Below are 25,528 nucleotides of genomic sequence, written 5' to 3' on the forward strand. Positions count from 1 at the left end.
GGAATGAATTACAGTAGAGGGGGTAGAGAGAGAAGAGGGGAGGGGAGGGGAGGGGATGGGGGATAGTAGAGGATAGGAAAGGCAGCAGAATACAACAGACACTAGAAAGGCAATATGTAAATCAATGGAAGGGTAACTGATGTGACACAGCAATCTGTATACGGGGTAAAGTTGGGAGTTCATAACCCGCTTGAATCAAACTGTGAAATATGATGTATTAAGAACTGTGTAAGGTTTTGAACGACCAACAATAAATAAATAAATAAATAAATAAATAAATAAATAAATAAATAAATAAAAATAAGGCTATTTTTAAAAATTGAACTATAATTTGTACTAAAGAATGCACAGATCTAAAGTGTACAGGTTTATAATATTTTACATATATATAAACTACCAAAAATCAGGATACAAAACATTTCCATCACTTTAGATAATTCCTTCATGCTTCAACTGATATCACCCCTGAGCTCCAAAAAAAAAAAAAAAAAAGACCACCATTATTACTTGACCATTATCGCTGTTTTGCTAATTTTTGAACTTTATTTAAAGATAACATACAGTATATATTTGTATCTGGCTTCTTTCACCTAGAAAATTTTTTTTAGATTGGTCAATGTTATTAATGTTCCAGTATTTGTGTTTCTAAAGTAACTGAATTATTCCACTGCATAATAAACCGTGATTTGTATTCTGTCCTTCTGCTGAAGGCATAATATTGGTTTGAGTTATTATGAATTTTTAACAAGAATTTTTGTGAACTGCGCATTAATTTTCTTGGAAATATGCCAGGAATGGGATTGTTTTGAATAGAATAACTACATATTTAACTAAATTAGAAATTACTAAATATTTTTGAAAAGTAAGTGTATAGACTTCAAATTTCACCTTGAGTATCTATCGAAATAGCTAGAAAGCATGTTGTTTTCATCATTATAATAACCAAAAAGAGCAGAAGAAAATGCAAATTAATGACTTTCCTTGACTTTATTAGGGATGAAGAATATAAGGCAAACAACTAACCGAAGTCTGGGGAGAGATAAGCAACCAAAATAATCCAGGCATTTTTTTAACTATGAGAGAACCCACTGGATACATAGGAGTTTATTTATAAAATAAACTCAAATAAAAAATGGTTAATGGATTGCTAAAGACTAAGTATAGACTGGTTTAAGAGCATAAAGACCAAGAGGGCTATAGACATAAGATGTTTGTATTTTTTTCTTTTTCTCCATGGATTCCACCAAATGCTCCCAGGAAGATAGGGAAGTATTCTGAGAAAGTGTCTTTAACTGTATCATTTCTTGGATAGGTGGAGGGACAAAGAGCAGCAACAGTAGCCAAAACAAATCCCAGACCCATTTCCTGATTTTTTGCATAGAACAAAAGCTGTAATCTTCAGGGGCAAGAGTAGCAGAAACTGTTACATTAGGACACTCAACGGAAAACCTTTGCAGCTATGGAAAGGAACAAGCCAAAATGTCTAACGTCGGAAGGAATAAGAACTAGGCTCAGCCATATTGCTAGAAAGTGGGTCACTGTGAAAAACATATCCCTGTGACTGAGTTTACAGTACCTAAGGCAGGGCTTCCTGGAAACATCAGAAATCCCTTCTCTGTTTCCTACTAGTCCACTAACATGCATTGACTGAAAATAACAATAGAATACAGCTGAGAATTCTTCAAGAAATAGATTATCTCTGGAGAACAGCGAAAATAGAATACACAAAAGCAAGCAGGGAACAATATTAACTAACTCAACTCAGCCATATAGAATAAGGATAACATTACAGTCAATTGAGATCAATCCCAGAATGCAAAGCTGGTTCAGTATTCAAAAATTCAATCAACTGAATTTCCATAGTAACAGACTAAATAGGAAAAAATATATATCATTTCAATAGATGCAGAGAAAATAAGAAAATTCAATATCTATTTATGATAAAAACTATAACTAAATGAAACTAGGGGCAAAGTCCAGTGGTAGAGTGCATGCTTAGTATGCATAAGGCTCTGAATTAAAAACCCAGCACACATACACCAAAAAAAAAACTACTAGTAAAAAAATGGATAGACATTTTCTAACTTGATAAAAGGCATTGAGTAAAAGTAATGTGCCAGACACATAGCTTGTATTATCTCAAAACTTTTTTCAGCAGTTGTGAAATAGACATCATTAATATCTTAAGCAAGGAACAAACTGAGGAATAGAGATGAGCTGACTTTTTTACAAACAACATATAGTAAAAAACAGATAGATTTCAATCCACATCTATCTGGACCAAGAGCCTACAGTTTTACTATAATAATTTTCATTTAAGATTGAAAAAGAAACAGAAATTTTAGTTCAAAACAATGGATCACAGATTATCATGGGTAACATGATAGAAAATCAGTAATTGTATCAATCATTTTTTTTCAGGAAATGTAATGTTTGGTTAGGTAAATCTTATAATACAAAAGAAGAAAAATACCTAAGTATATATCATTTGTCAAAATTTCTTGTATCTTATAAAACTTAAACAAATAAAAGTTTCTACGGAAAAAATAGATCAATGTATTTAAAAGCATGTGACTTATAATTTTACTTTTAAGAAATAATCAGAGATGATCACAGATACATATGTATGAAAGCTTCTATTCCAATATTTATGATAGTAAATGGAATGGAAGGTTTCTGTGTTCAATAAAAAGGGAGATATTAACTTAATTTCATGTTAGGAAATTAAGATTACAAGGCAAACAACTAAATAGAGTACAACAATATTGAGAAATTTTGCTTTGGATATTTTAAAGATAGATAGAGGTAGACTGGGATGAATGCAAAGAGAGCTTTGATTTTGTGACCTGTTCTACTCTTCTGAATAACTTTCTGCATTTTCCTAATATTTCCACAATGAAAACTTATTACTTGAAATAACAGACATACAAAAAAGAATTCATCACAGTGAAGCACAGTGTTAGAAGGGAGATACTGCAGATTCAATGAGACATAGAGGTTGATAGCTGGTCGTGCATTTTGACCAAGACTCCATTTATTCTTACGAAAGAGCACCCATGCAAAAGTCTGTGAGAAGTTATGCTCTCTTTAAAGTCACTACTATACGTCTCTTTTCAGAGTCCAGGCATCTCTGTATACAATATTATTTGCCATGATGCTGCAGATTAACAAGCCTGTTTGGGGTGCTCTCAGTCCATTTTCATCATGGTCTCTTTTTTTCTGTTTTGTAGCTATGATAGCATTGGAAATGAGCAATCAATCATTTGTCACTGAATTCATCTTCTTGGGATTTTCCAACTACTCCAACCTACAGGGCTGGTTCTTTCTGCTCTTTCTGGTCATTTACCTGACCACTCTCCTGGGAAACATACTCATAATAGTGGCCACCAGGGTCAGTCCTGCTCTCCACACTCCAATGTACTTTTTCCTCAGCAATTTGAGCTTCTTGGACATCTGCTAAACATCCACCATTCTCCCAGTACTGCTGGTGAACTTCTTCTGGGAGAAGAAGGCCATTTTTTATGAGGAATGCCTTTCCCCGATCTTCTTCTTGGTGACAAGTGCTGGCACAGAAGGCGTCTTATTGGCTGTGTGGCCAGTATGACTGCTGTGTGGCCACCTGCCGTCCTACTCAGTACCCAGTCATCATGAGTGTGAAGGTCTGTGTTAGCCTGGTGACTGGGTCCTGGCTGTGTGGGCTGTTGAATTTGGTCACACACACAGTGCTGGCCATCACACTCATTCTGTGTGGGCCCCACCAGTTCAGCCACTTGCTCTGTGACACCCCATTGCTCCTGAAGCTCTCCTGCTCAGACACCTCTGTCAACAAGTCTGTGCTCCACGTGGTCAGTGCCACCATGGGCCTGAGCCCCTGCCTCTTCACTGCAGGCTCCTACGCACTCATCATGGCGGCCATCCTGGGGATTCCCTCTTCCCAGGGCAGGAGGAAGGCCTTCTCCACCTGTGAGTCCCCCCTCACTGTCGTGCTGGTTTTCTATGGTAAAGCCAACTTCCACTATGACAGGCCCAGAGAAGGATGGACACAGACACCCTGGTCTCTGTGCTCTTCTGTGTGGTGAGCCCCCTGTTGAGCCCCGTCATTCACAGCCTGAGAAGCAACGAGGTCCAGAGTGCCCTGAGGAAGATGGCTGGAGGGTGTGCATCTCTTTGCATGATCAAAGTGTAGACCAATCTTCAAACTGGAGTATACAATCATCTGAAAAAAGATGCCTCCCAGGGACTTGTAGGCACCTGGTTAGAGAGTCTGTATCTGGAGCTTCAACTCCAACTCCCGCTTTTAAAATCTCTGAGACTCCTTTCTCTCCTCTCTTTTCACAAAACCCTTTTTCCACTTTCAGGTTCAAGTGTGTCGGACACCTTGTGTAGGTGTTTAGCACCATCTCTGTCCTTCTGTGTTCTCCCCACACCAGAGGGACAGAAAGTACAAGAACCTCGTTTCCCACACTCCCCTGCCTGCAGGCCTCCATTTTAGGAGGTTTTGTCAGGATCAGCCAAACACTAGGCAGAGAGGAAGAAAAAGAAGGAAGAAAGTGGGTTCTTTTGGATCCCATAGCTGTAGCAGCAAACCAGCCCTGTAGAGGCAGGAATTAATCTCCTTGGTGCCAGGAGCTGTGTGTGCAGGCTCCTAGACAGCTGTTCCTGAATGTGGGTCACAATAGCGTGGAATGAGCGTCTCTTTCCAGGGAAGTTAGGGTTTCTATATATAGGGTGGTGTCACCTGCCCTATTTTTCTTTTTTCTTTAAGATCTCCCAACTATTTTATAACTTTTTTCTGTGTCAACTTCCTCTACCCTAAGACATCAAGAGTCGTTCTTCATCTCTACCTGACCACGGTGGCACTGACCACAATAGTGGTTTACATCAGAGATGGTTCTAGATAACAGATCTGAGGAGGTAGGTTTGATGTCTGACCTGAGGGAATTGAATATGTTGATGATGTCACAGCCCATGGGAAAGGATACCTGATAATTCCTGGTGTGCAATGACCCAACAGAGACTTTAAGTTATCATGGCCTGAAATCAAATGTCTATGGAAAACTGAGCTTTGAAATAACACCATCGACCTTCAGGGTGGGAATGAACATTACAACATGACTACAGACTGCTGTTACTGACTGGAGTGGGAGACTTACAGAAAGAAAATGATAGGTTCGAGCATTATATTCCTCCTTCAAGTCAGGTTCAGATCATGAGAAATATTTTCTCTATGGAAACTGATAAAGGTTAATATAAGAATAAAAATCCAATTCTCCAAATTGCAGAAGTACAAAGAAAATTATAAATCCACAATTTCTTCAGGTCTCTCTAATGTCAATTAGTACATTAATGGGGGAATGATTGAGACCCTGTTAATTAGAATGGCAAAATACCAGTGGAATTAGACAAATCTCAGAGCCTTGAACCCTGAAATCTCCATTAACCCTCTTTGCTGTCAGAAGCAGCCCCTCCTCCCCCGAGGAGACTTTCTTTTCCCAAATTGAAGACCCTATGATGACTCTACCTGGCCAGTTGTCTTTTTTTTTAAGAGAGAGTGAGAAAGGAGAGGAGAGGAGAGCACAGGGGAGAGAGAGAGAGAGAGAGAGAGAGAGAGAGAGAGAGAGAGAGAGAGAGAATTTTTAATATTCATTTTCTAGTCTTGGTGGACACAACATCTTTTTTGGTATGTGGTGCTGAGGATCGAACCCAATCCGTACGCGTGCCAGGCAAGCGCACTACTGCTTGAGCCACATCCCCAGCCCAATTGTCTTTAAGATGCTCATCCATCATCCCACATTGACACCAGACTCTTAATTGGGGTCTGATCCTAGAACGCCTCAGGTAAGAGTATAAAATAAAGTCCAGGAGAGTATAAGGGTCACACCAAAATTAAAGGTAAATATTTTACTGTATTTTTTTAATAGGAGCCTTAAGAATATATAAGAGAATTTGTTTGAGTCTTCTAGACCAAAGAAGTCAGGACATACTGCTGGATCATCTTGAATGCAGTCACAGGGACTTAATCACCAGAAATGTTAGGGCCAAGGATTTTCCTGAGCCACGGGGAGTAGCTATTGGACTCTCTTTGGTTGATGGACTGAAATCTGGACTCAGTGTTTGCTTAAGTTCAATGACCAATATGATCCTGGAATAATGAAGAGGATTGTGATCAGAAATAAATAAGGTGTTGGATGGCGTGTTATGCGACCCCTTTCCTGGCCTCACAGCTGGATCTGGAGGAAGGCCTGGAGCACCAGACTTCGCCAAGGCCTCGTGGACATGCATTCAGAAGGCAGCACCAGATCCTTGTGAAACCCGCAGCCACTGTCCTCGGAAGCCAGGGAAGACATTAACAGATGGCATCGTTGAAACGAGCTCCCTGATTTCAGTGAGAATAAGGGGACCCTGAAGTAGAAGAGGCCATGTGGTGGAGCAGTGATCAGAACATTTGAATCTGTAAAGATTTTTGACAGTGGTAAATGATCATGGTATTTATAGATGGGAAAAAATGGGCACCCTCCTAGAATAGTGCCTGTCCCATGTAATGTGAAACTCTTCTTTTCACACTTCATTGGTGCATTGTAGTGGTCCATAATGGTGGGATTTGCTGACACATATTTGAACATGCACACAAAATAACCGTGAACTTTGGCCAATATCATTACAATATTTTCCTCTTCCTCACCTCCTCCCCTGGTGCCTTGACTCTACTGATCTTCCTTCAACTTTCACGATGAGACTCCCTTCCCAACTTTCCTCCCTTTTCCCCCTCTAGCTTTAAAAGAGGAAAAACATACAGCCCTTAACTTTCTGAGTTGCTTATTTCCCTTAATGTTCTGAAGATCCATCCATCTTCCAGCATGACATAATTTCGTTCTTTTTTATGGCTGAATGAAATTCCAGTGTGCATATACCAGATGTTCTTTATCCATTCTTCCACTGATGTCACCTCGGCTGGTTCATGGGCATGTATGTGTCATTATAGTATGATGACTTCGATCCGCTGTGATAAATTCCTGCAGAGGTAGAGGTGGGTCGCAGGGTGGTCCATGACTACTCCTGAGGAGCCTCCATCCCGATTTCCGTGGTGGTTGTGCTGATTTACATGCCCACCAACAGGGTGAGAGTGCTCCTTTCTCTCCAATTCCCTCCTTGTCACACTCATTTCTGTTTGTATTCTTGGTGGTTGCCTTTGTCACTGAAGTGAGATGAAACCTCAGGGTAGTCTTGACTTGCAAGTATTTTCCATATATTTGTTGGCCACTCACATATTTTATTCTAAGAAATGTCTGTTTAGTTCATTTAGTTTCCATTTGGTAATTGGGTTATTTAATAATTGGGTTATTTAATAATTGTTGGTTTGATGTTAAGTTTTTGAGTTCTTTATTAATATTCTGAATATTCATCCTTTTATAGAAGAGCACCTCATAAAAATGTTCTCCCTTTCTGTAGGTTCTCTCTTTATATTCTAATTGTCTCCTTTGCTGTGCAGAACCTTCTTAATTTGATGCCATCCTATTAGCTAACTTTTGGTGTTATCTCCTGAGCTTTGGCATCCTATTGAGAAAGTCATTGCCTCTGCCTGTAGTTTGGAGTGTTGACTTTGTTTTTTCCTAGAAACTGCATAATTCTGGTCTAGTGCCTGGGTCTTTAATGCATTTTGAGTTGATATTTTGCAGGGTGAGTGATAGTTCAGGTCTCATTCTTCTGCATTTGGACAGGGGTGTAGAAGAACTGTTTCAGAGAGTAGATGTTGAAGACTGTTGTGCAGAAGAACTGTTGCAGAGAGAAGAAGTTGGAGACTGAGGTGCAGAAAGACTGTTACAGAAAGCAGAGTTTAGAGACTGGGGTGCACAAGGATCGTTGCAGAGAGCAGAGTTTTCAGACTGAGGTGCAGAAGGACTGTTTCAGAGAGCAGATGTTGGAGACTGGGGTTCAGAATGACTGTTGCAGAGAGCAGAGGTTGGAGACTGGGGTGAAGAAGGATTGTTGTAGAGAGCAGAGGTTGGAGACTGGTGTGCAGAAGGACTGTAACATAGAGCAGAGTTTGGAGACTTGGTTGCAGAAGGATCTTACAGAAAGCAGAGTTTGGAGACTGAGGCGCAGAAGGACTGTAACAGAGAGCAGAGTTTGGAGACTGTGGTGCAGAAGGACTGATACAGAAAGCAGAGGTTGGAGACTAGGGTGCAGAAGAACCATTACAGAGTGCAGAAGTTGGAGACTGCGGAACAGAAGGACTGTTACTAAGAGCAGAGATTGGAAACTGGAGAGCAGAAGGACTGTTTCAGAGAAAAGAAGTTGGAGACTGGGTTGAAACAGGACCATGTAAGAAAGCAGACGTTGGAGACTGGCATGAAGAAGGAATGTTACAAAGAGCAGAGTTTTGAAACTGGGGTGAAGAAGGACCTTACAGAGAACAGAGATTGGAGACTGGGGTGCAGAAGGAGTGTTAAGAAGAGGAGACGTTGGAGACTATCGTGCAGAAGGATCGTTGCAGAGAGCAGAGGTTGGAGACTGGGGTGCAGAAGGACGGGTGCAGAGAGCAGAGGTTAAAGACTGAGGTGCAGAAAAACTGTTACAGAGAGCATAGTTTTAAGAGTGAGGTGAAGAAGGATCGTTGAAGAAAGCAGAAGTTGGAGACAGAGTTGCAGAAGAATCATTGCAGATATCAGAGGTAGAGACTGGGCTGCAGAAGGATCGTTACAGAGAGCAGAGGGAGGAGACTGGTGTGCAGAAGGACTGTTACAGAGAGAACAGGTTAAACCCTGGGGTGCAGAAGGAATGTTGCAGAAAGCAATGTTTGGAGACTGGGGTGCAGAAGGACTGTTGCAGAGAGCAGAGTTTGGAGACTGAGATGAAGAAGGACTGTTACACAGAGTAGACGTTGGAGATTGGTTTGGAGAATTATGATACAGAAAGCTGAGGTGGGAGCCTTGGGTGCAGAAGGACCGTTAAAGATAGCAGAGGTTGGAAACTGTCGTGCAGAAGGACTATTTCAGAGAGCAGAGTTTGGAGACTGGGGTGCAAAAGGCCTGCTACAGAGAGTAGAGTTTGAAGACTGGGTTGCAAGAGGACTGTTATAGAGAGCAGAGTTTTGAGGATGGGTTGCAGAAGGATCTTACAGAGAGCAGAGGTTGGTTACTGAGGTGCAGGACGACTGTTACAGAGAGCAGTTGTTGGAGACTGGGGTGCAGAAGGACGGTTACAGAGAGCAGATTTTGGTGACTGAGGTGCAGTAGGACTGTTACAGAAAGCAGAAGTTTTGAAATTGGGGTGCAGAGGGACCATTACAGAGAGTAGAGGTTGGAGACTGCGGTATACAAAGACTGTAACAAAGAGCAGAGGTTGAAGAATATCGTGCAGAAGGACTGTTACAGAGAGCAGAGTTTGAAGACTGGGGTGCAGAAGGACTGTTGCAGAGAGCAGAATTTAGAGACGGAGGTGCAGAAGGACTGTTACAGAGAGCAGAGTTTGGAGACTGGTGTGCAGAAAGACTGTTGCAGATAGCAGAGGTTGGAAACTGGGGTGAAGAAGGACTGTTGCAGGGAGCAGGTGTTGGAGACATGGGTGCAGAAGGACTTTTGCAGAGAGTAGAATTTGGAGACTGATGTGCAGAAGGACTGTTACAGATAGCAGCGGTTGGAGACTGGGGTGTAGAAGGACTGATACATAAAGCAGATATTTGGGTCTGAGGTTCAGAAGAACCATTATAGACAACAGAGTTTGGAGACTGCAATACAGGAGGACTGTTACAGAGAGCAGAGGTTGGAGACTGGGTGCAGAAGAACTGTTATAGAGAGCAGATGTTAAAGACTGAGATGCAGAAAAACTGTTATAGAGAGCAGTTGTTAAAGACTGAGAAGCAGAAGGACTGTTAAAGAGAGCAGAGTTTGGAGACTGGGGTGCAGAAGGATTTACAGAGAGCAGAGTTTGGAGACTGGGTGCAGAAAGGCTGTTACAGAAAGCAGAGTTTGGAGACTGCCGTGCAGAAGGATTGTTAGAGAGAGCAAAGGTTGGCGACTGGGGTGCAGTACGATTATTGCAGAGAGCAGAGGTTGGAGACTTGGGTGCAGAATAACGGTTGCAGAGAGCAGATGTTGGAGACGAGGATGCAGAAGAATCATTGCAGAGAGCAGAGATTGGAAACTGGGTCGCAGAAGAATATTACATAGAGCAGAGTTTGGAGACTGTTGTGCAGAAAGATTGTTTCAGAGAGCAGAGGTTGGCGACTGGCGTGCAGCAGGATTATTGCAGGGAGAAGAGGTTAGAGACTGGTGTGCAGAAGGATAGTTGCAGAGAGCAGAGGTTGGAGACTTGGGTGCAGAAAGATGGTTGCAGAGAGCAGATGTTGGAGACTGGAATGGAGAAGGATCGTTGCAGAGAGCAGATATTGGAAACTGGGTTGCAGAAGGACTGTTACACAAAGCAGAGGTTTAAGACTGGAGTGTAGAAGGACTGCTGCAGATAGCAGAGTTTGGATACTGGGGTGCAGAAGAACTGTTACAGAGAGCAGATGTTAAAGACTGAGATGGAAAAGGAGTGTTACAGAGAGCAGAGGTTGGAGAATGGGGTGCAGAAGAACTGTTACAGAGAGCAGATGTTAAAGACTGAGATGGAAAAGGAGTGTTACAGAGAGCAGAGTTTGGAGAATGGGGTGCAGAAGGACTGATACAGAAAGCAGAGGTTGGAGACTTGGGTCGAGAATGAACCTTACAGAGAGCAGAGCTTGGAGACTGCAGTACAGAAGGACTGTTACAGAGAGCACAGTTTGGAGACCAGAGTACAGAAGGACTGTTGCAGAGTGCAGAGGTGGGTGAATGGGATTCAGTAGGACTGTTTCACAGAGTAGATGTTAAAGACTGGGGTGCAGAAAAACTGTTGCAGGGAGCAGAGGTTTGAGACTGGGGTGAGAAAAAACTGTTACAGAGATCAGAGTTTGGAGATTGGGGTGCAGAAGTATCCTAGAGAGAGCAGAGATTGGAGATTGGGGTGCAGAGGAACTGTTGCACGGAGCAGAGGTTGGAGACTGGGTTGCAGAAGGACTGTTACAGAGAGCAGAGTTTGGAGATTGTGTGGCAAAAGTATCTAACATAGAGCAGAGGTTGGAGACTGAAGTGCAAAAGAAATGTTACAGAGAGCAATGGTTGGAGACTGAGGTGCAGAACGATTTTTGCAGGGAGCAGAGGTTGGAGACTGACATGCTGAAGGACTCTTGCAGAAAACAGAGGTTGGAGAATGGGGTTCAGAAGAACTATTACAGAGAGCAAATGTTGGAGACTGAGGTGCAGAAAGATTGTTACAGAGAGCAGATGTTGAAGAGTGGGGTGAAGAAGGACTGTTACAGAGATCAGAGTTTGGAGACTGGGGTGCAGAAGGATCTTTCAGAGTGCAGAGGTAGGAGACTGTTGCACAGAGCAGAGGTTTGAGACTTGGGTGCATAAGGACTGTTACAGAGAGCAGAGTTTCGAGACTTTGTTGCAGAAAGATCTTACATAAAGCAGAGATTGGAGACTGAGGTGCAGAAGAAATGATACCAAGAGTAGAGTTGGGATACTGGGGTGCAGAAGGACTGTTGCCAAGACCAGAGGATGGAGACTGTCATGCAGAAGGACCGTTGCAGAGAGCAGAGGTTGGAGACTGGAGTAGAGAAGGAATGTTACAGAGAGCAGATTTGGAAACTGGGGTGTAGAAGGATCTTACAGAGAGAAGAGGTTGGAGACTGGGGTTCAGAAAGACTGTTTCAGAGATCAGAAGTTGGAGACTAAGTTGCAGAAGGACTGTTACACAAAGCAGAGTTTAGAGACTGTGGTGCACAAGGATCCTTGCAGAGATCAGAGTTTTCAGACTGATGTACACAAGGACTGTTGCAGAGAGCAGATGTTGGAGACTGGGGTGCAGAAGGATCGTTGCAGAGAGCAGAGGCTAGAGACTGGGGTGCAATAGGACCATTGCATAGGTCAGAGTTTGAAAACTGAGGTGCAGAAAAATTGTTACAAAGAACAGAAGTTGGATACTGGGGTGCAGAAAGACTGTTACAGAGAGCAGAGTTTGGAGACAGGGTTGCAGAAGAATCTTACTGAGACCAGAGGTTGGAGACTGAGGTGGAACAAGACTGTTACAGAGAGCAGAGTTTGCAGACAGGGTTGCAGAAGGATATTACTGAGAGCAAAGGTTGGAGACTGAGGTGGAACTAGACTGTTACAGAGAGCAGAGTTTGGAGACTGGGGTGCAGAAGGATCATTGCAGAGAACCGAGTTTTAAGACTGAGGTGCAGAAGTACTGTTGGAGATTACAGAGGTTGAAGACTGGGGTGAAGAAGGATCTTTGCAGAGAGCAGAGGTTTGTAACTGGGTTGCAGAAGGACTGTTACAGAGAACAGAGGTAGGAGACTGTGGTGCAGAATGCCTATTATAGAGAGCAGAGTTTGGTGAAAGGATGCAGAACGAGTGTTACAGAGGGCAGAGTTTGAAGACTGGGTTGCAGAAGGATCTTACAGAGAGCAGAGGTTGAAGACTGAGGTGCAGAAGGACTGTTACAGAGAGTGGAGCTTGGAGACTGAGGTGCAGAAACCATTGCAGGAAGCAGAGGTGCAGAAGGATTGTTACAGAGAGAAGAGGTTGGAGACTGAGGTGCAGAAAAACTGTTGCAAATTGCAGAGTTGGGAGAATGAGCTGAAGAAGGACTGTTGCCCGGTGCAGGTGTTGGAGACTTGGGTGCAGAGGACTCTTGAAGAGAGCAGAATTTGGAGACTGAGGTGCAGAATACCTGTTACAAAGAGCAGAGTTTGGAGATTGAGGTTCAGAAGGACTGATAAAGAGAGCAGAGGTTGGAGACTGAGGTCCAGAAAAACCATTGCAGAGAGCATCGTTCGGAGACTGCAATACAGGAAAACTGTTACCGAGAGCAGAGGTTGGAGAATGGTTTATAGAAGAACTGTTTCAGAGTGCAGATGTTGGAGACTGGGGTTCAGAAGAACTGTTGCTGAGAGCAGAGTTTGTAGACTGGGGTGCAAAAGAACTGTCGCAGAGAGCAGAGATTGGAGACTTTGGTGCAGAAAGAATGTTACAGAGAGAAGAGTTTGGAGATGGTAGTACAGAAGTACTGTTAAAGAGAGCAGAGGTTTGAGAATGGGGTGGAGAAGTAAGGTTGCAGAGTTCAGGGGTTGGAGACAAGTTGCAGAAGGACTGTAACAGAAAGCAGAGGTTGGAGTCCGTGGTTCAGAAGGACTTATACAGAAAGCATAGTTTTGAAACTGGGGTGCAGAAGGACCGTTATAGAAAGCAGAGGTTGGAGACAATGGTACAGAAGGACTGTTACAGACAGCAGAGGTTTGATACTGGAAAGTAGAAGGACTGTTGCAGAGAATAGATGTTGTAGACTGGGTTGCAGCAGGACCATTGAGGAAAGCAGAGGTTGTAGACTGGGTTTGAGAAAAATGATACAGAGAGCAGAGTTTGGAAGCTGGGGTGCAGAAGGACCTTACAGAGAACAGAGGTTGGAGACTGGGGTGAAGAAGGAGTGTTAAGGAGAGGAGACTTTGGAGACAGGGGTGCATAAGGATCGTTGCAGAGAGCAGAGGTTAGAGACAGGGGTGCAGAAGGACGGTTGCAGAGAGCAGAGGTTGGAGAGTGAGGTGCACAAAAACAGTTACAGAGACCTGAGGTGGAGTCTGGGGTGCAGAAGGATCGTTGAAGTGAGCAGAAGTTGGAGACTGAGTTGCAGAAGAATCGTTGAAGAGAGTAGAGGTGGAGACTGGGCTGCTGAAAGATTGTTACAGAGAGAAGAGGTGGGAGACTGCGGTGCAGAAGGACTGTTACAGAGGGCACAGGTTGGAGACTGGGGTGCAGAAGGAATGTTGCAGAAAGAAGAGGTTGGAGACTGGGGTGCAGAAGGACTGTTTCAGAGAGCAGAGTTTGGAGACTGAGATGCAGAAGTATTGTTATACAGAGCAATTTCTGGAAACTGGGGTGAAGAATTATGATACAGAAAGCAGAGGTGTGAGACTGGGGTGCAGAAGGACTGATACAGAGAGCAGAGGTTGCAGACTGGCGTGCAGAAGGACTGTTTCAGAGAGCAGAGTTTGGAGACTGGGGTGCATAAAGCCTGCTACAGAGAGCAGAGGTTGGAGACTGGGTTGCAGAAGGACTGTTATAGGGACTAGAGTTTTGAGGCTGGGTTGAAGAAGGATCTTACAGAGAGCAGTGGTTGGTGAGTGTGGTGCAGGACGAATGTTACAGAGAGTAGTGATTACAGACTGGGGTGCAGAAGGCCTCTTACAGAGAGCATAGTTTTGAGACTAGGATACAGAAGGCCTGTTAAAGAGAGCAGAGTTTAGAGATTGGGTGCAGAAGGACTGTTACAGACAGCAGAGTTTGAATACTGGGTCTTACAGAGAGCAGAGTTTGGAGACTGAGGTACAGAAGGACTGTTACTAAGAGCAGAGGTTGGAGACTTGTTCAGAAAGATTATTGCAGAGAGCAGAGATTTCAGACTGAGGTACACAAGAACTGTTGCAGAGAGCAGATGTTTTAGATTGGGTTACACAAGGACTGTTACAGCGCGCACAGGTTAGAGACTGGGGTGAAGAAAGATGGTTGGAGAGAGCAGAGGTTGGAGACTGGGGTGGAGATGGACTGACACAGAGAGCAGAGTTTGGAGACTGGGGTGCAGAAGGCCTGTTACAAAGAGCAGAGTTTGGAGACTGGGGTGATGAAGGACTGTTACAGAGAGCAGAGTTTGGAGACCTGGTTGCAGAAGGTTCTCACAGAGAGCAGAGGTTGAAGACTGAAGTGCAGAAGCACTGTTACAGAGAGTGGAGGTTGGAGACTGAGGTGCAGAAGGACAGTTGCAGAGAGAAGAGGTTGGAGACTGAGGTGCAGAAGGATTGTTACAGAGAGCAGAGGTTGGAGACTGGGGTGCAGAAGGACTGTTTCAGAGAGCAGAGGTTGTAGACTGGGATGTAAAAGGACTGTTGCAGAAAGTAGACGTTGGAGATTGGGGTCCAGAAGGACTGTAGCAGAAAGCAGACTTGGAGAGTGAGGTGCAGAAGTACAGTTACACAGAGCAGAGGTTGCGGTTTGGGGTGCAGAAGGACTGATACAGAAAGCAGAGGATCGAGACTCAGGTGCACAAGTTCCCTTAGAGAGAGCAGAGGTTGGAGAATGCAGTACAGAAGAACTGTTACAGAGAGCAGAGATTGGAGACTGGGGTGGAGAATGACTGTTAGAGAAAGCAGATGTTGGAGACTGGGGTGCAAAAGAAGTGCTGCAGAGAGCAGAAGATCTAGAGTGGGGCGAAAAAGGACTGTTGCAGAGACCAGAGGTTGCAGACTGAGTTGCAGAAGGACTGATGTAGGGAACAGATGTTGGATCCTGGGTTGCAGAAGGATCGTTTAGGCGAGCAGAGTATGGAGACTAGGGTGAAGAAGGACTTTTCCCGAGAGCAGAAGTTGAAGACTTGGGTGCAGAAGGACTGTTGCATAGAGCAGTGATTGGAGACTGAGGTACAGAAGGACTGTTACAGAGAGGAGAATTTGGAGACTGGGGTGCAGATGGATAATTGCAGAGAACAGAGTTTTCAGACTGAGGTACAGAAGAACTGTTGCAGGAAACAGATGTTGGAGACTGAGGTGCAGAAGGACTGTTGCAGAGAGCAGAGGTTAAAGACTGGGTTGCAGAAGGACTGTTACAGAGAGTAGACATTGGAGACTGGGTTTCATAAAGATCTTACAGAGAAAAGAGTTTGGAGACTGAGGTGCAGATGGACTGTTACAGAAAGCGAAGGTTTGAGACTGAGGTGCAGAAGGATCATTTCAGAGAGCAGATGTTGGAAACTGGGGTGCAGAAGGACTTTTACAGAGAGCAATGGTTTGATACTGGGGTGCAAGAGAAATGTTGCAGAGAGCAGAGTTTGAAGACTGGGGTTCAGAAAGTCTGTTGCTGAGAGTAGAGGTTGGAGATTGGCGTTCAGAAGGACTGTTACAGAGACCCTAGGTTTTAGACTACAATATAGAAGGACTATTGCACAAGTAAAGTTTGGAAATTTGGGTCCAGAAAGAATGTAGCAGAGAGCAGAGGTTGGAGACTAAGGTGCAGAAGTACAGTTAAACAGAGCACAGTTTGGAGACTGGGGTGCAGAAAGACTGATACAGAAAAGAGAGTTTGGAGACTCGGGTGAAGAAGTACCCTTACCGAAAGCAGAGTTTGGAGAATGCAGCACAGAAGGACTGTGACAGAGAGCAGAGGTTGGAGACTGGGGTGGAGAATGACTGTTGCAGAGAGAAGATGTTGGAGACTGGGGTGCAAAAGCACTGTTGCAGAGAGTAGAGGATGAGGACTGGGGTGCAGAAGGACTGTTGCAGAGAGCAGAGGTTGCAGACTAAGTTGCAGAAGGACTGTTAGTGAGGGAAGAGTTCGGAGAAGGTGGTGCAAAACGACTGATACAGAAAGCAGAGGTTGGATACTGGGGTGCATAAGGACCTTTACAGAGAACAAAGGTTGGAGACGGCGGTACAGAAGAACTGTTACAGAGAGCCGAGGTGGGAGACTGGGGTGCAGAAGGACTGTTACAGAGAGCAGAGTTTGCAGACTGGATTTCAGAAGGGTCTTACAGAGAGATGAGGTTGGAGACTAGATACAGAAGGACTGTTGCAGAGAGCAGACGTTGGAGACTGGGGTGCAAAAAGACTGTTTCAGAGAGCAGATGTTTGAAATTTGTGTGCAGAAGGACTGTTTCATAGAGAAGAGATTGGATACTGAGGAACAGAAGAAGTGTTACAGAGAGCCGAGTTTGGAGACTGGGGTGCAGATGGATTATTTCAGAGAGAAGAGTTTTTAGACTGAGGTACAGAAGAACTTTTGCAGAGAGAAGATGTTGGAGACTGGAGTTCACAAGAACTGTTGCAGAGAGCAGAGGTTGAAGACTGGTGTTCAGAAAGATCTTTGTAGAGAGCAGAAGTGGGAGAATGAGGTGCAGAAGGATCATTGCAGAAGCACAGTTTGGAGACTGTGGTGCAGAAGGAATGTTGTAGAGAGCAGTATTTGGAGACTTGGGTGCAGAAGGACTGTTGTAGAAAGAAGAGTTTGGAGACTGAGGTGCAGAAAGACTGTTACATTGAGCAGAGTTTAGAGACTGGGGTGCAGAAGGACTGATAGAGAAAGCAGATGTTGGAGACTGGGGTGCAGAAGGACCGTTACAGAGGGCAATGGTTGGAGAAACCGGTACAGAAGGACAGTTACAGCGAGCAGAGGTTGGAGACTGGTGTGCAGAAAGATCTTCCAGAGAGCAGATGTTTGAGACTGGGGTGCAAAAGAACTGTTGTAGAGAGCAGAGGTTGTAGACTAGAGTGAAGAATATCGTTGCAGAGAGTAGAAGTTGAAGACTGGGGTTCTGAAGGCGTCTTAAAGAGAGCAGAATTTGAGACTGGGATACAGAAGGCCTATTACAGAGAGCAGAGTTTAGAGACTGGTTGCAGAAGGACTGTTACAGACAGCAGAGTTTGAATACCGGGTTTCCAAAGGGTCTTACAGAGAGCACAGTTTGGAGACTTAGGTACAGAAGGACTGTTACTAAGAGCAGAGGTTGGAGACTGGGTGCAGAAGGATTATTGCAGAGAGCAGAGATTTCAGACTGAGTTACACAGGAACTGTTGCAGAGAGAAGAAGTTGTAGACTGGGTTACACAAGGACTTTACAGCGAGCACAGGTATGAGACTGGGGTGCACAAGGATGGTTGCAGAGAGCAGAGGTTGGAGACTGGGGTGCAGATGGACTGACACAGAGAGCAGAGTTTGGAGACTGGGGTGCAGAAGGCCTCTTACAGAGAGCAGAGTTTGGAGACTGGGGTGATGAAGGACTGTTACAGAGAGCAGAGTTTGGAGACTGGGTTGCAGAAAGATCTTACAGAGAGCAGAGTTTGGAGACTGAAGTGCAGAAGCACTGTTATAGAGAGTGGAGGTTGGAGACTGAGGTGCAAAAGGACAGTTGCAGAGAGCAGAGGTTGGAGACAGAGGTGCAGAAGGATTGTACAGAGAGCAGAGTTTGGAGACTGGTGTGCAGAAGGACTTTTGTAGAGAGCAGATGTTTTAGATTGCGATGTAGAAGGACTGTTGCAGAGAGTAGACGTTGGAGATTGGGGTCCAGAAGGACTGTAGCAGAGAGCAGATTTGGAGACTAAGGTGCAAAAGTACAGTTACACAGAGCAGAGGTTGGAGATTGGGGTTCAGAAGGACTGATACAGAAAGCAGAGGTTCAGCGGGACCAGAAGATGGCAGCGAAGGGAGTGCATCACCCCAGTGCGCCGCGTCACTGAGCCGGAGAAAGACAATGAGAAACGGCTGAAGGCTATCTTGTTGGGAATTTCCAGTGAAATTGAGGCGCTCCAGAATCTAGTGGACAGATTTCCATCGTGCGAGGTTCGGCTGTGGGAGCTCCATTTCTTCACATGGAGGGTCGCATAGCCTGATAGGTGATTGCCCCGTGGCTGAGTCTGTGGCGCGCGCTGGGGATCGTCAAGGTGCCGGGAGCGGGGGAATGGCGACACGGGGGGCTCCCGCCAGTGGTACATTGGCAGTGCTTAGTGCTGAGTTTTGGCTTTGAGACAGAGGAGAGAAGCGGTGGTTCCAGTCAATGGTCGGACCACAGAGGAGGACAGCAGCCGCCATTTCGGAGAGATGATGTAATCATCTCATTGTTCTAATGATCTCAGCTCATTCAGATACGGAACAGGTGATTTCAGGCTGGTATTTGCCTGCGTCTAGCAGACAGATTTCTTGCTCAGAATCGGGACTGGGTATCCTGTGGAGAATACTCTCAGAGGCTCGTGCCTGGTAAGGCTTGTGCTGGGCACTGAGAGCGGGACTCGGGTTCCCCGGGCTAACCTGGCCCAGGTCTGAGGAATCTGCGGAGACTGCCGGTGGAGGCCAGCTCCAAGTGGAGAGTGCGCTGACCATGGGGCGACTGGTTTCTGACTCCTGGAACAGTTTTGGCCTGGGGCTGGGGAACCCTTGGGTGTCGCTCGCTGGAGCCAGCTCCCCAGCGGAGAGTGCATGGGTTCGGAAAGGCAGGGTTCTTGCTACCTAAGCTGCTTTGGCCCAAGGCTAGGGAACCGCCGGTGACTGCTTCTCAGCCAGGGTTCTGCTGGGTGCTGTGGGGGCAGAGTGGAGCTTCCACCTGCGCCCAGAGCAGGCCAAGTGACCCGCCAGTGTGGTATCATGACACCCCAAATGCAGCTGGGGCTTAAGAGAGAAGCCGCCCACGCCTAGAATAGGACCAGCGACCCCGCGGCGCTGTAGCCAAGTAACCTCATTTGGAGTAGGGGCTGTGCAGAGCTGCTATCTGAGCAAGCAGGGCAGGCAGACCAGCGGCCCACTGGCAAGACAGGCCAGGTAGCTTGCCAACGTGGTGGACACGTAACATCGAGGCAGTCGCGTCACACTGGTTGGAGTGGGGGGGGGAGCAGGGTCGCCGCCCGGTCCGGGGGAGGCTCAGCGACCCGTTGGAGAGGTAGTCAGGTACCCCCATTGGGAGTGGGGGCTGTGCAGAACTGCGACCCACTGGCCTAGAGGCCTGCCAGCGTGGTAGACACGTCACACAAATTGGAGTGGGGACCCAGCAGAGCCGCCACCCACATCCAGATCAAAACCAACGACCCCAGGGTGTGGTAGTTACGCTACCACAATTGGAGTAGGGTCAGAGCAGAACAGTCACCCGTGACCGCAGTGGGGGCTGACCTGCAACCGATCAGCGTGGTAGACAGACCACCCTAATTAGAGGAGGAGCACAGCCACTACCCGCCCTGCGAGGGAGACTTCCCAACTATACAAGAGCAATATAAATAAATAGAGGGTAAATTTCAAAAACACAACAGTTGCACCAAGCAGAAAGAAACGCGAGCAGTATGAAAAGACAAGAAAAGAAAGGACCACAAGCAATGCAGGTCAACTCAACTTTAGAAGAGGTAATAACTGCAACAGAATGAATGTCAGATAAAGAGTACAGGATATATATGCTTCAGATGATCTGGAGTCTCAAGGAAGACATGAGACAGCAAAATCAGACAATGAAAGATCACATTCACAAACAAATCCAGGAAGTAAAAGATCAATTTCACAGGGAGATAGAGGTAATAAAAAACAAACAAATACAAATCTTAGAAATGCAGGAAACAATAAACCAACTTAAAAACTCAATTGAGAATACTACCAGCAGAGTAGATCACTTAGAAAAGAGGACATCAGACAATGAAGACAAAGTATTTCAACTGGAATAGAACATAGACAGCACAACAAGTCTGCTAAGAAACCATGAGCAGAACATCTAAGAATTATGGGACAATATCAAAAGACCAAATTTAAGAGTCATTGGTTACAAGAAGGCACAGAGCTCCATACCAAAGAAATAAACAGTCTATTCAGTGAAATAATACGAGAAAACTTCCCAGACTTGAAGAATGAGACAGAATCTCAAATCCTAGAAGCCTACAGGACGCCGAATGTGCAAAATCATAAGAGATCCACACCTAGACACATTATAATGAAGATGACCAACATACAGAATAAGGAGAAAATTTTAAAAGCTGCAAGAAAAAAAAAGCAGATTTCATTTAGGGGCAAACCAATGAGGATAAAAGCTGATCTCTCAACACAGACTCTGAAAGCTAGAATATCCTTGAATAACATATTTCAAACAATGAAAGAAAAGGGGTTCCAACCAAGAATCGTGTATCCAGCGAAATTAAGCTTCAGGATAGAAGATGAAATTAAAACATTCCATGATAAACAAAAGTTAAAAGAATTTGCAGCTAGAAAACCATCTCTTCAAAAAATCCTTTGCAAAACATTACAGGAAGAGGAAATGGACAATAACATTGAAAACCAACAATGGGAGGTAGGACAGTAAAGGGGGGAAAGTAGTCAAAGTGAATAACAAATCAGGTTTAGTAACATCAATAAAAATATATGGCTAGAAGAACAAACCAGATCTCAGTAATAACCCTAAATGTTAATGGCTTAAACTCTCCAATTAAGAGACACAGGCTAGTAGAATGGATCACAAAACAAGACCCAACAATATGCTGCCTACAGGAGACACATCTGATAGAAAAAGATATTCATATACTGAAGGTGAAAGTTTGGGAAAAATCATACCACTCATATGGACTGCGGAAACAAGCAGGAGTGTCCATACTCATATCTAATAAAATAGATTTCAAGCCAAAGTTAATTAAAAGGGATAAAGAGGGACACTTCATACTGCTCAAGGGAACCATACACCAACAAGACATAACAATCACAAATATATATGACCCAAATAATGGTGCAGCTGTGTTCATCAAGCAAACTCTTTTCAATTTCAAGAGTCTAGTAGACCACCATACAATAATCATGGGAGACTTCAACACACCTCTCTCACCACTGGACAGATCTTCCAAAAAAAAGTTAAATGAGGAAACTATAGAACTCAATAGCACAATTAACAACCTAGACTTAATTGACATATGTAGACTATACCACCCAACATCAAGTAGTTACACCTTTTTCTCAGCAGCACATGGAACCTTCTCAAAAATAGACCACATATTATGTCATAGGGCAACTCTTAGACAATACAAAGGGGTAGAGATAATACCATGCATCTTATCTGATCATAATGGAATAAAACTGAAAATCAATGATAAAAGAAGGAAGGAAACATCAAGCATCACTTGGAGAATTAACAATAGGATGCTGAATGATCAATGGGTTTTAGAAGACATCAAGGAGAAAATTAAAAACTTCCTAGAGTTAAATGAAAACACAGACACAACATATCGGAATCTATGGGACACATTTAAAGCAGTTCTAAGAGAAAAATTCATCGCTTGGAGTTCATTCCTCAAAAAAAAAAAAATAAAAAATATAAATGATTTCATACTTCATCTCAAAATCCTAGAAAAAAAGAGCAAAACAACAGCAAAAGAAGTAGAAGGCAAGAAATAATTAAAATCAGAGCTGAAATAAATGAAACTGAAACAAAAGAAACAATTGAAAAAATTGACAAAACCAAAAGTTGGTTCTTTGAAAAAATAAATAAAATCGACAGGCCCTTAGCCATGCTAACGAAGAGAAGAAGAGAGAGAACTCAAATTACTAACATACGGGATGAAAAAGGCAATATCACAACAGACACTTCAGAAATACAGAAGATAATCAGAAATTATTTTGAATCCTTATACTCCAATAAAATAGAAGATAGTGAAGGCATAGATAAATTCCTTAAGTCTTATGATCTGCCAGATTGAGTCAGGAGGATATAGACAACATAAACAGACCAATAACAATAGAGGACATAGAAGAAACAATCAAAAGATTACCAACTAAGAAAAGCCCAGGACCGGATGGGTATACAGGAGAGTTTTACAAAACATTTAAAGAGGAACTAACACCAATACTTTTCAAGCTATTTCAGGAAATAGAAAAAGAGGGAGAACTTCCAAATTTATTCTACAAGGCCAACATCACCCTGATTCCGAAACCAGACAAAGACACTTCAAAGAAAGAAAACTACAGACCAATATCTCTAATGAATCTTGATGCAAAAATCCTCAATAAAATTCTGGCGAATCCGATTCAAATACATATCAAAAAAATTATACACCATGATCAAGTAGGATTCATCCCTGAGATGCAAGGCTGGTTCAATATACGGAAATCAATAAATGTTATTCACCACATCAATAGACTTAAAAATAAGAACCATATGATCATCTCGACAGATGCAGAAAAAGCATTTGACAAAGTTCAGCATCCTCTTATGTTCAAAACTCTAGAAAAATTAGGGATAACTGGAACATACCTCAACATTGTAAAAGCAATCTATGATAAGCCACAGGCCAGCATCATTCTGAATGGAGAAAAATTGAAGGCATTCCCTCTAAGATCTGGTACAAGACAGGGATGCCATCTATCACCACTTCTGTTTAACATAGTCCTTGAAACACTGGCCAGAGCAATTAGACAGACGAAAGAAATTAAAGGCATAAAAATAGGAAAAGAAGAACTTAAATTATCACTATTTGCAGATGATATGTTCCTATACCTAGCAGACCCAAAAGGTTCTACAAAGAAGCTACTAGAGCTAATAAATGAATTCAGCAAAGTGGCAGGATATAAGATCAACACTCATAAATCAAAGGTGTTCCTGTATATCAGCGACAAATCCTCTGAAACTGAAATGAGGACAACTAGTCCATTCACAATATCCCCCCCAAAAATAAAATACTTGGGAATCAACCTAACAAGAGAGGTGAAAGATTTATATAATGAAAATTACAGAACCCTAAAGAAAGACATAGAAGAAGACCTTAGAAGATGGAGAAATATACCCTGCTCATGGATAGGCAGAACTAACATCATCAAAATGGCGATATTACCAAAAGTTCTCTATAAGTTCAATGCAATACCAATCAAAATCTCAACGGCATTTTTTGTAGAAATAGATAAAAGAATCATGAAATTCATATGGAATAATAAAAGACCCAGAATAGCAAAAACAATGCTAAGCAGGAAGTGTGAATCAGGTGGTATAGCGATACCAGACATCAAACTATACTACAGAGCAATAGTAACAAAAACAGCATGGTACTGGTACCAAAACAGGCGGGTGGACCAATGGTACAGAATAGAGGATACAGTAATCAATCCACAAAACTACAACTACCTTATATTTGATAAAGGGCTAAAAGCATGCAATGGAGGAAGGATAGCATCTTCAACAAATGGTGCTGGGAAAACTGGAAATCAATTTGCATCAAAATGAATCTGAATCCCTATCTCTCGCCATGCACAAAAGTTAACTCAAAATGGATCAAGGAGCTTGATATTAAATCAGAGACACGGTATCTGATAGAAAAAAAAGTTGGCTACGATCTACATACTGTGGGATCGAGCCCCAAATTCCTCAATAGGACACCCATTGCACAAGAGTTAACAACTAGAATCAACAAATGGGACTTACTCAAACTAAAAAGTTTTTTCTCAGCAAAAGAAACAATAAGAGAGAAAAATAGGGAGCCTACATCCTGGGAACAAATCTTTAATCCACACACTTCAGATAGAGCCCTAATAACCAGAATATACAAAGAACTCAAAAAATTAGACAATAAGATAACAAATAATCCAATCAATAAATGGGCCAAGGATCTGAATAGACACTTCTCAGAGGAGGACATACAATCAATCAATAAATACATGAAGAAATGCTCACCATCGCTAGCAGTCAGAGAAATGCAAATCAAAACTACCCTAAGATACCATCTCACTCCAGTAAGATTGGCAGCCATTAGGAAGTCAAACAACAATAAGTGCTGGAGAGGATGCGGGGAATAGCGCACTCTTGTTCATTGCTGGTGGGACTGCAAATTGGTGCAGCCAATTTGGAAAGCAGTATGGAGATTTCTTGGAAAGCTGGGAATGGAACCACCATTTGACCCAGCTATTTCCCTTCTCGTTCTATTCCCTAAAGACTTAAAAAGAGCATGCTACAGGGACACTGCTGCATCGATGTTCATAGCAGCACAATTCGGGATAGCAAGATTGTGGAACCAATCTAGATGCCCTTCAATAGATGAATGGATAAAAAAATGTGGCATTTATACACAATGGAGTATTACTCTGCATTAAGGAACGACAAAATCATAGAATTTGGAGGGAAATGGATGGCATTAGAGCAGATTATGCTAAGTGAAGCTAGTCAATCGTTAAAAAACAAATAACAAATGACCTCTTTGAAATAAGGGGAGTAAACAAGGACAGGGTAAGGACGAAGACCTTGAAAAGAAGATTTACATTAAACAGGGATGAGAGGTGAGAGGGAAAGGGAATGAGAATGATATATAAGAGGAAATGAGGGGTAAGACAAGATAGTACAAATGGAAGAAATGATTTACAGTAGAAGGGGTAGAGAGAGAAAAGGGGAGAGGAGGGGAGGGGGGATAGTAGAGAATAGGACTGACAGCAGAATACATCAGACACTAGAAAAGCAATATGTCAATCAATGGAAGGGTAACTGATGTGATACAGTAATCTGTATAAGGGTTAAAGTTGGGAGTTCATAACCCACTAAATCAAACTGTGAAAGATGATGTATTAAGAACTGTGTAATGTTTTGAACGACCAACAATAAAAAAAAAGAGATGAAGGGATAGGCAAAATTTGGTCTAGGCATACAGTGGAATATTATTTAGCTTCAATAAAGGACATTTTGAGGTCATTACAAAAAAAAGAAGGATATTACAGAGAGAAGAGTTTGGACACTGAGGTGCATAAGGACTGTTGCAGAGTGCAGAGGTTGGAGATTGGGGCGCAGTAGGACTGTTGCAGAGAACAGATGTTGGAGTCTTAGGTACAGAAAAACTGTTACAGAGAGCAGAGTTTGGAGATTGGGGTGCAGAATGACTGATACATAACACAGAGTTTGGAAACTCGGATGCAGAAGGACCCTTACAAAGAGCAGAGGTTAGAGACTGGGTTGGAGAAGGACTCTTACAGAGAACA

General features: G+C 43.4%; 1 pseudogene; it reads left to right on the top strand.

The window, feature by feature from the left end:
* Window positions 1-3,232: 3,232 nt before the first annotated feature.
* LOC144373369 (olfactory receptor 5V1-like) lies at window positions 3,233-22,957 on the top strand (annotated as a pseudogene).
* The last annotated feature ends 2,571 nt before the right edge of the window (window positions 22,958-25,528 follow it).

Source organism: Ictidomys tridecemlineatus, unplaced genomic scaffold (genome assembly GCF_052094955.1).
Source record: "Ictidomys tridecemlineatus isolate mIctTri1 unplaced genomic scaffold, mIctTri1.hap1 Scaffold_370, whole genome shotgun sequence".
Lineage (NCBI taxonomy): Eukaryota > Metazoa > Chordata > Mammalia > Rodentia > Sciuridae > Ictidomys > Ictidomys tridecemlineatus.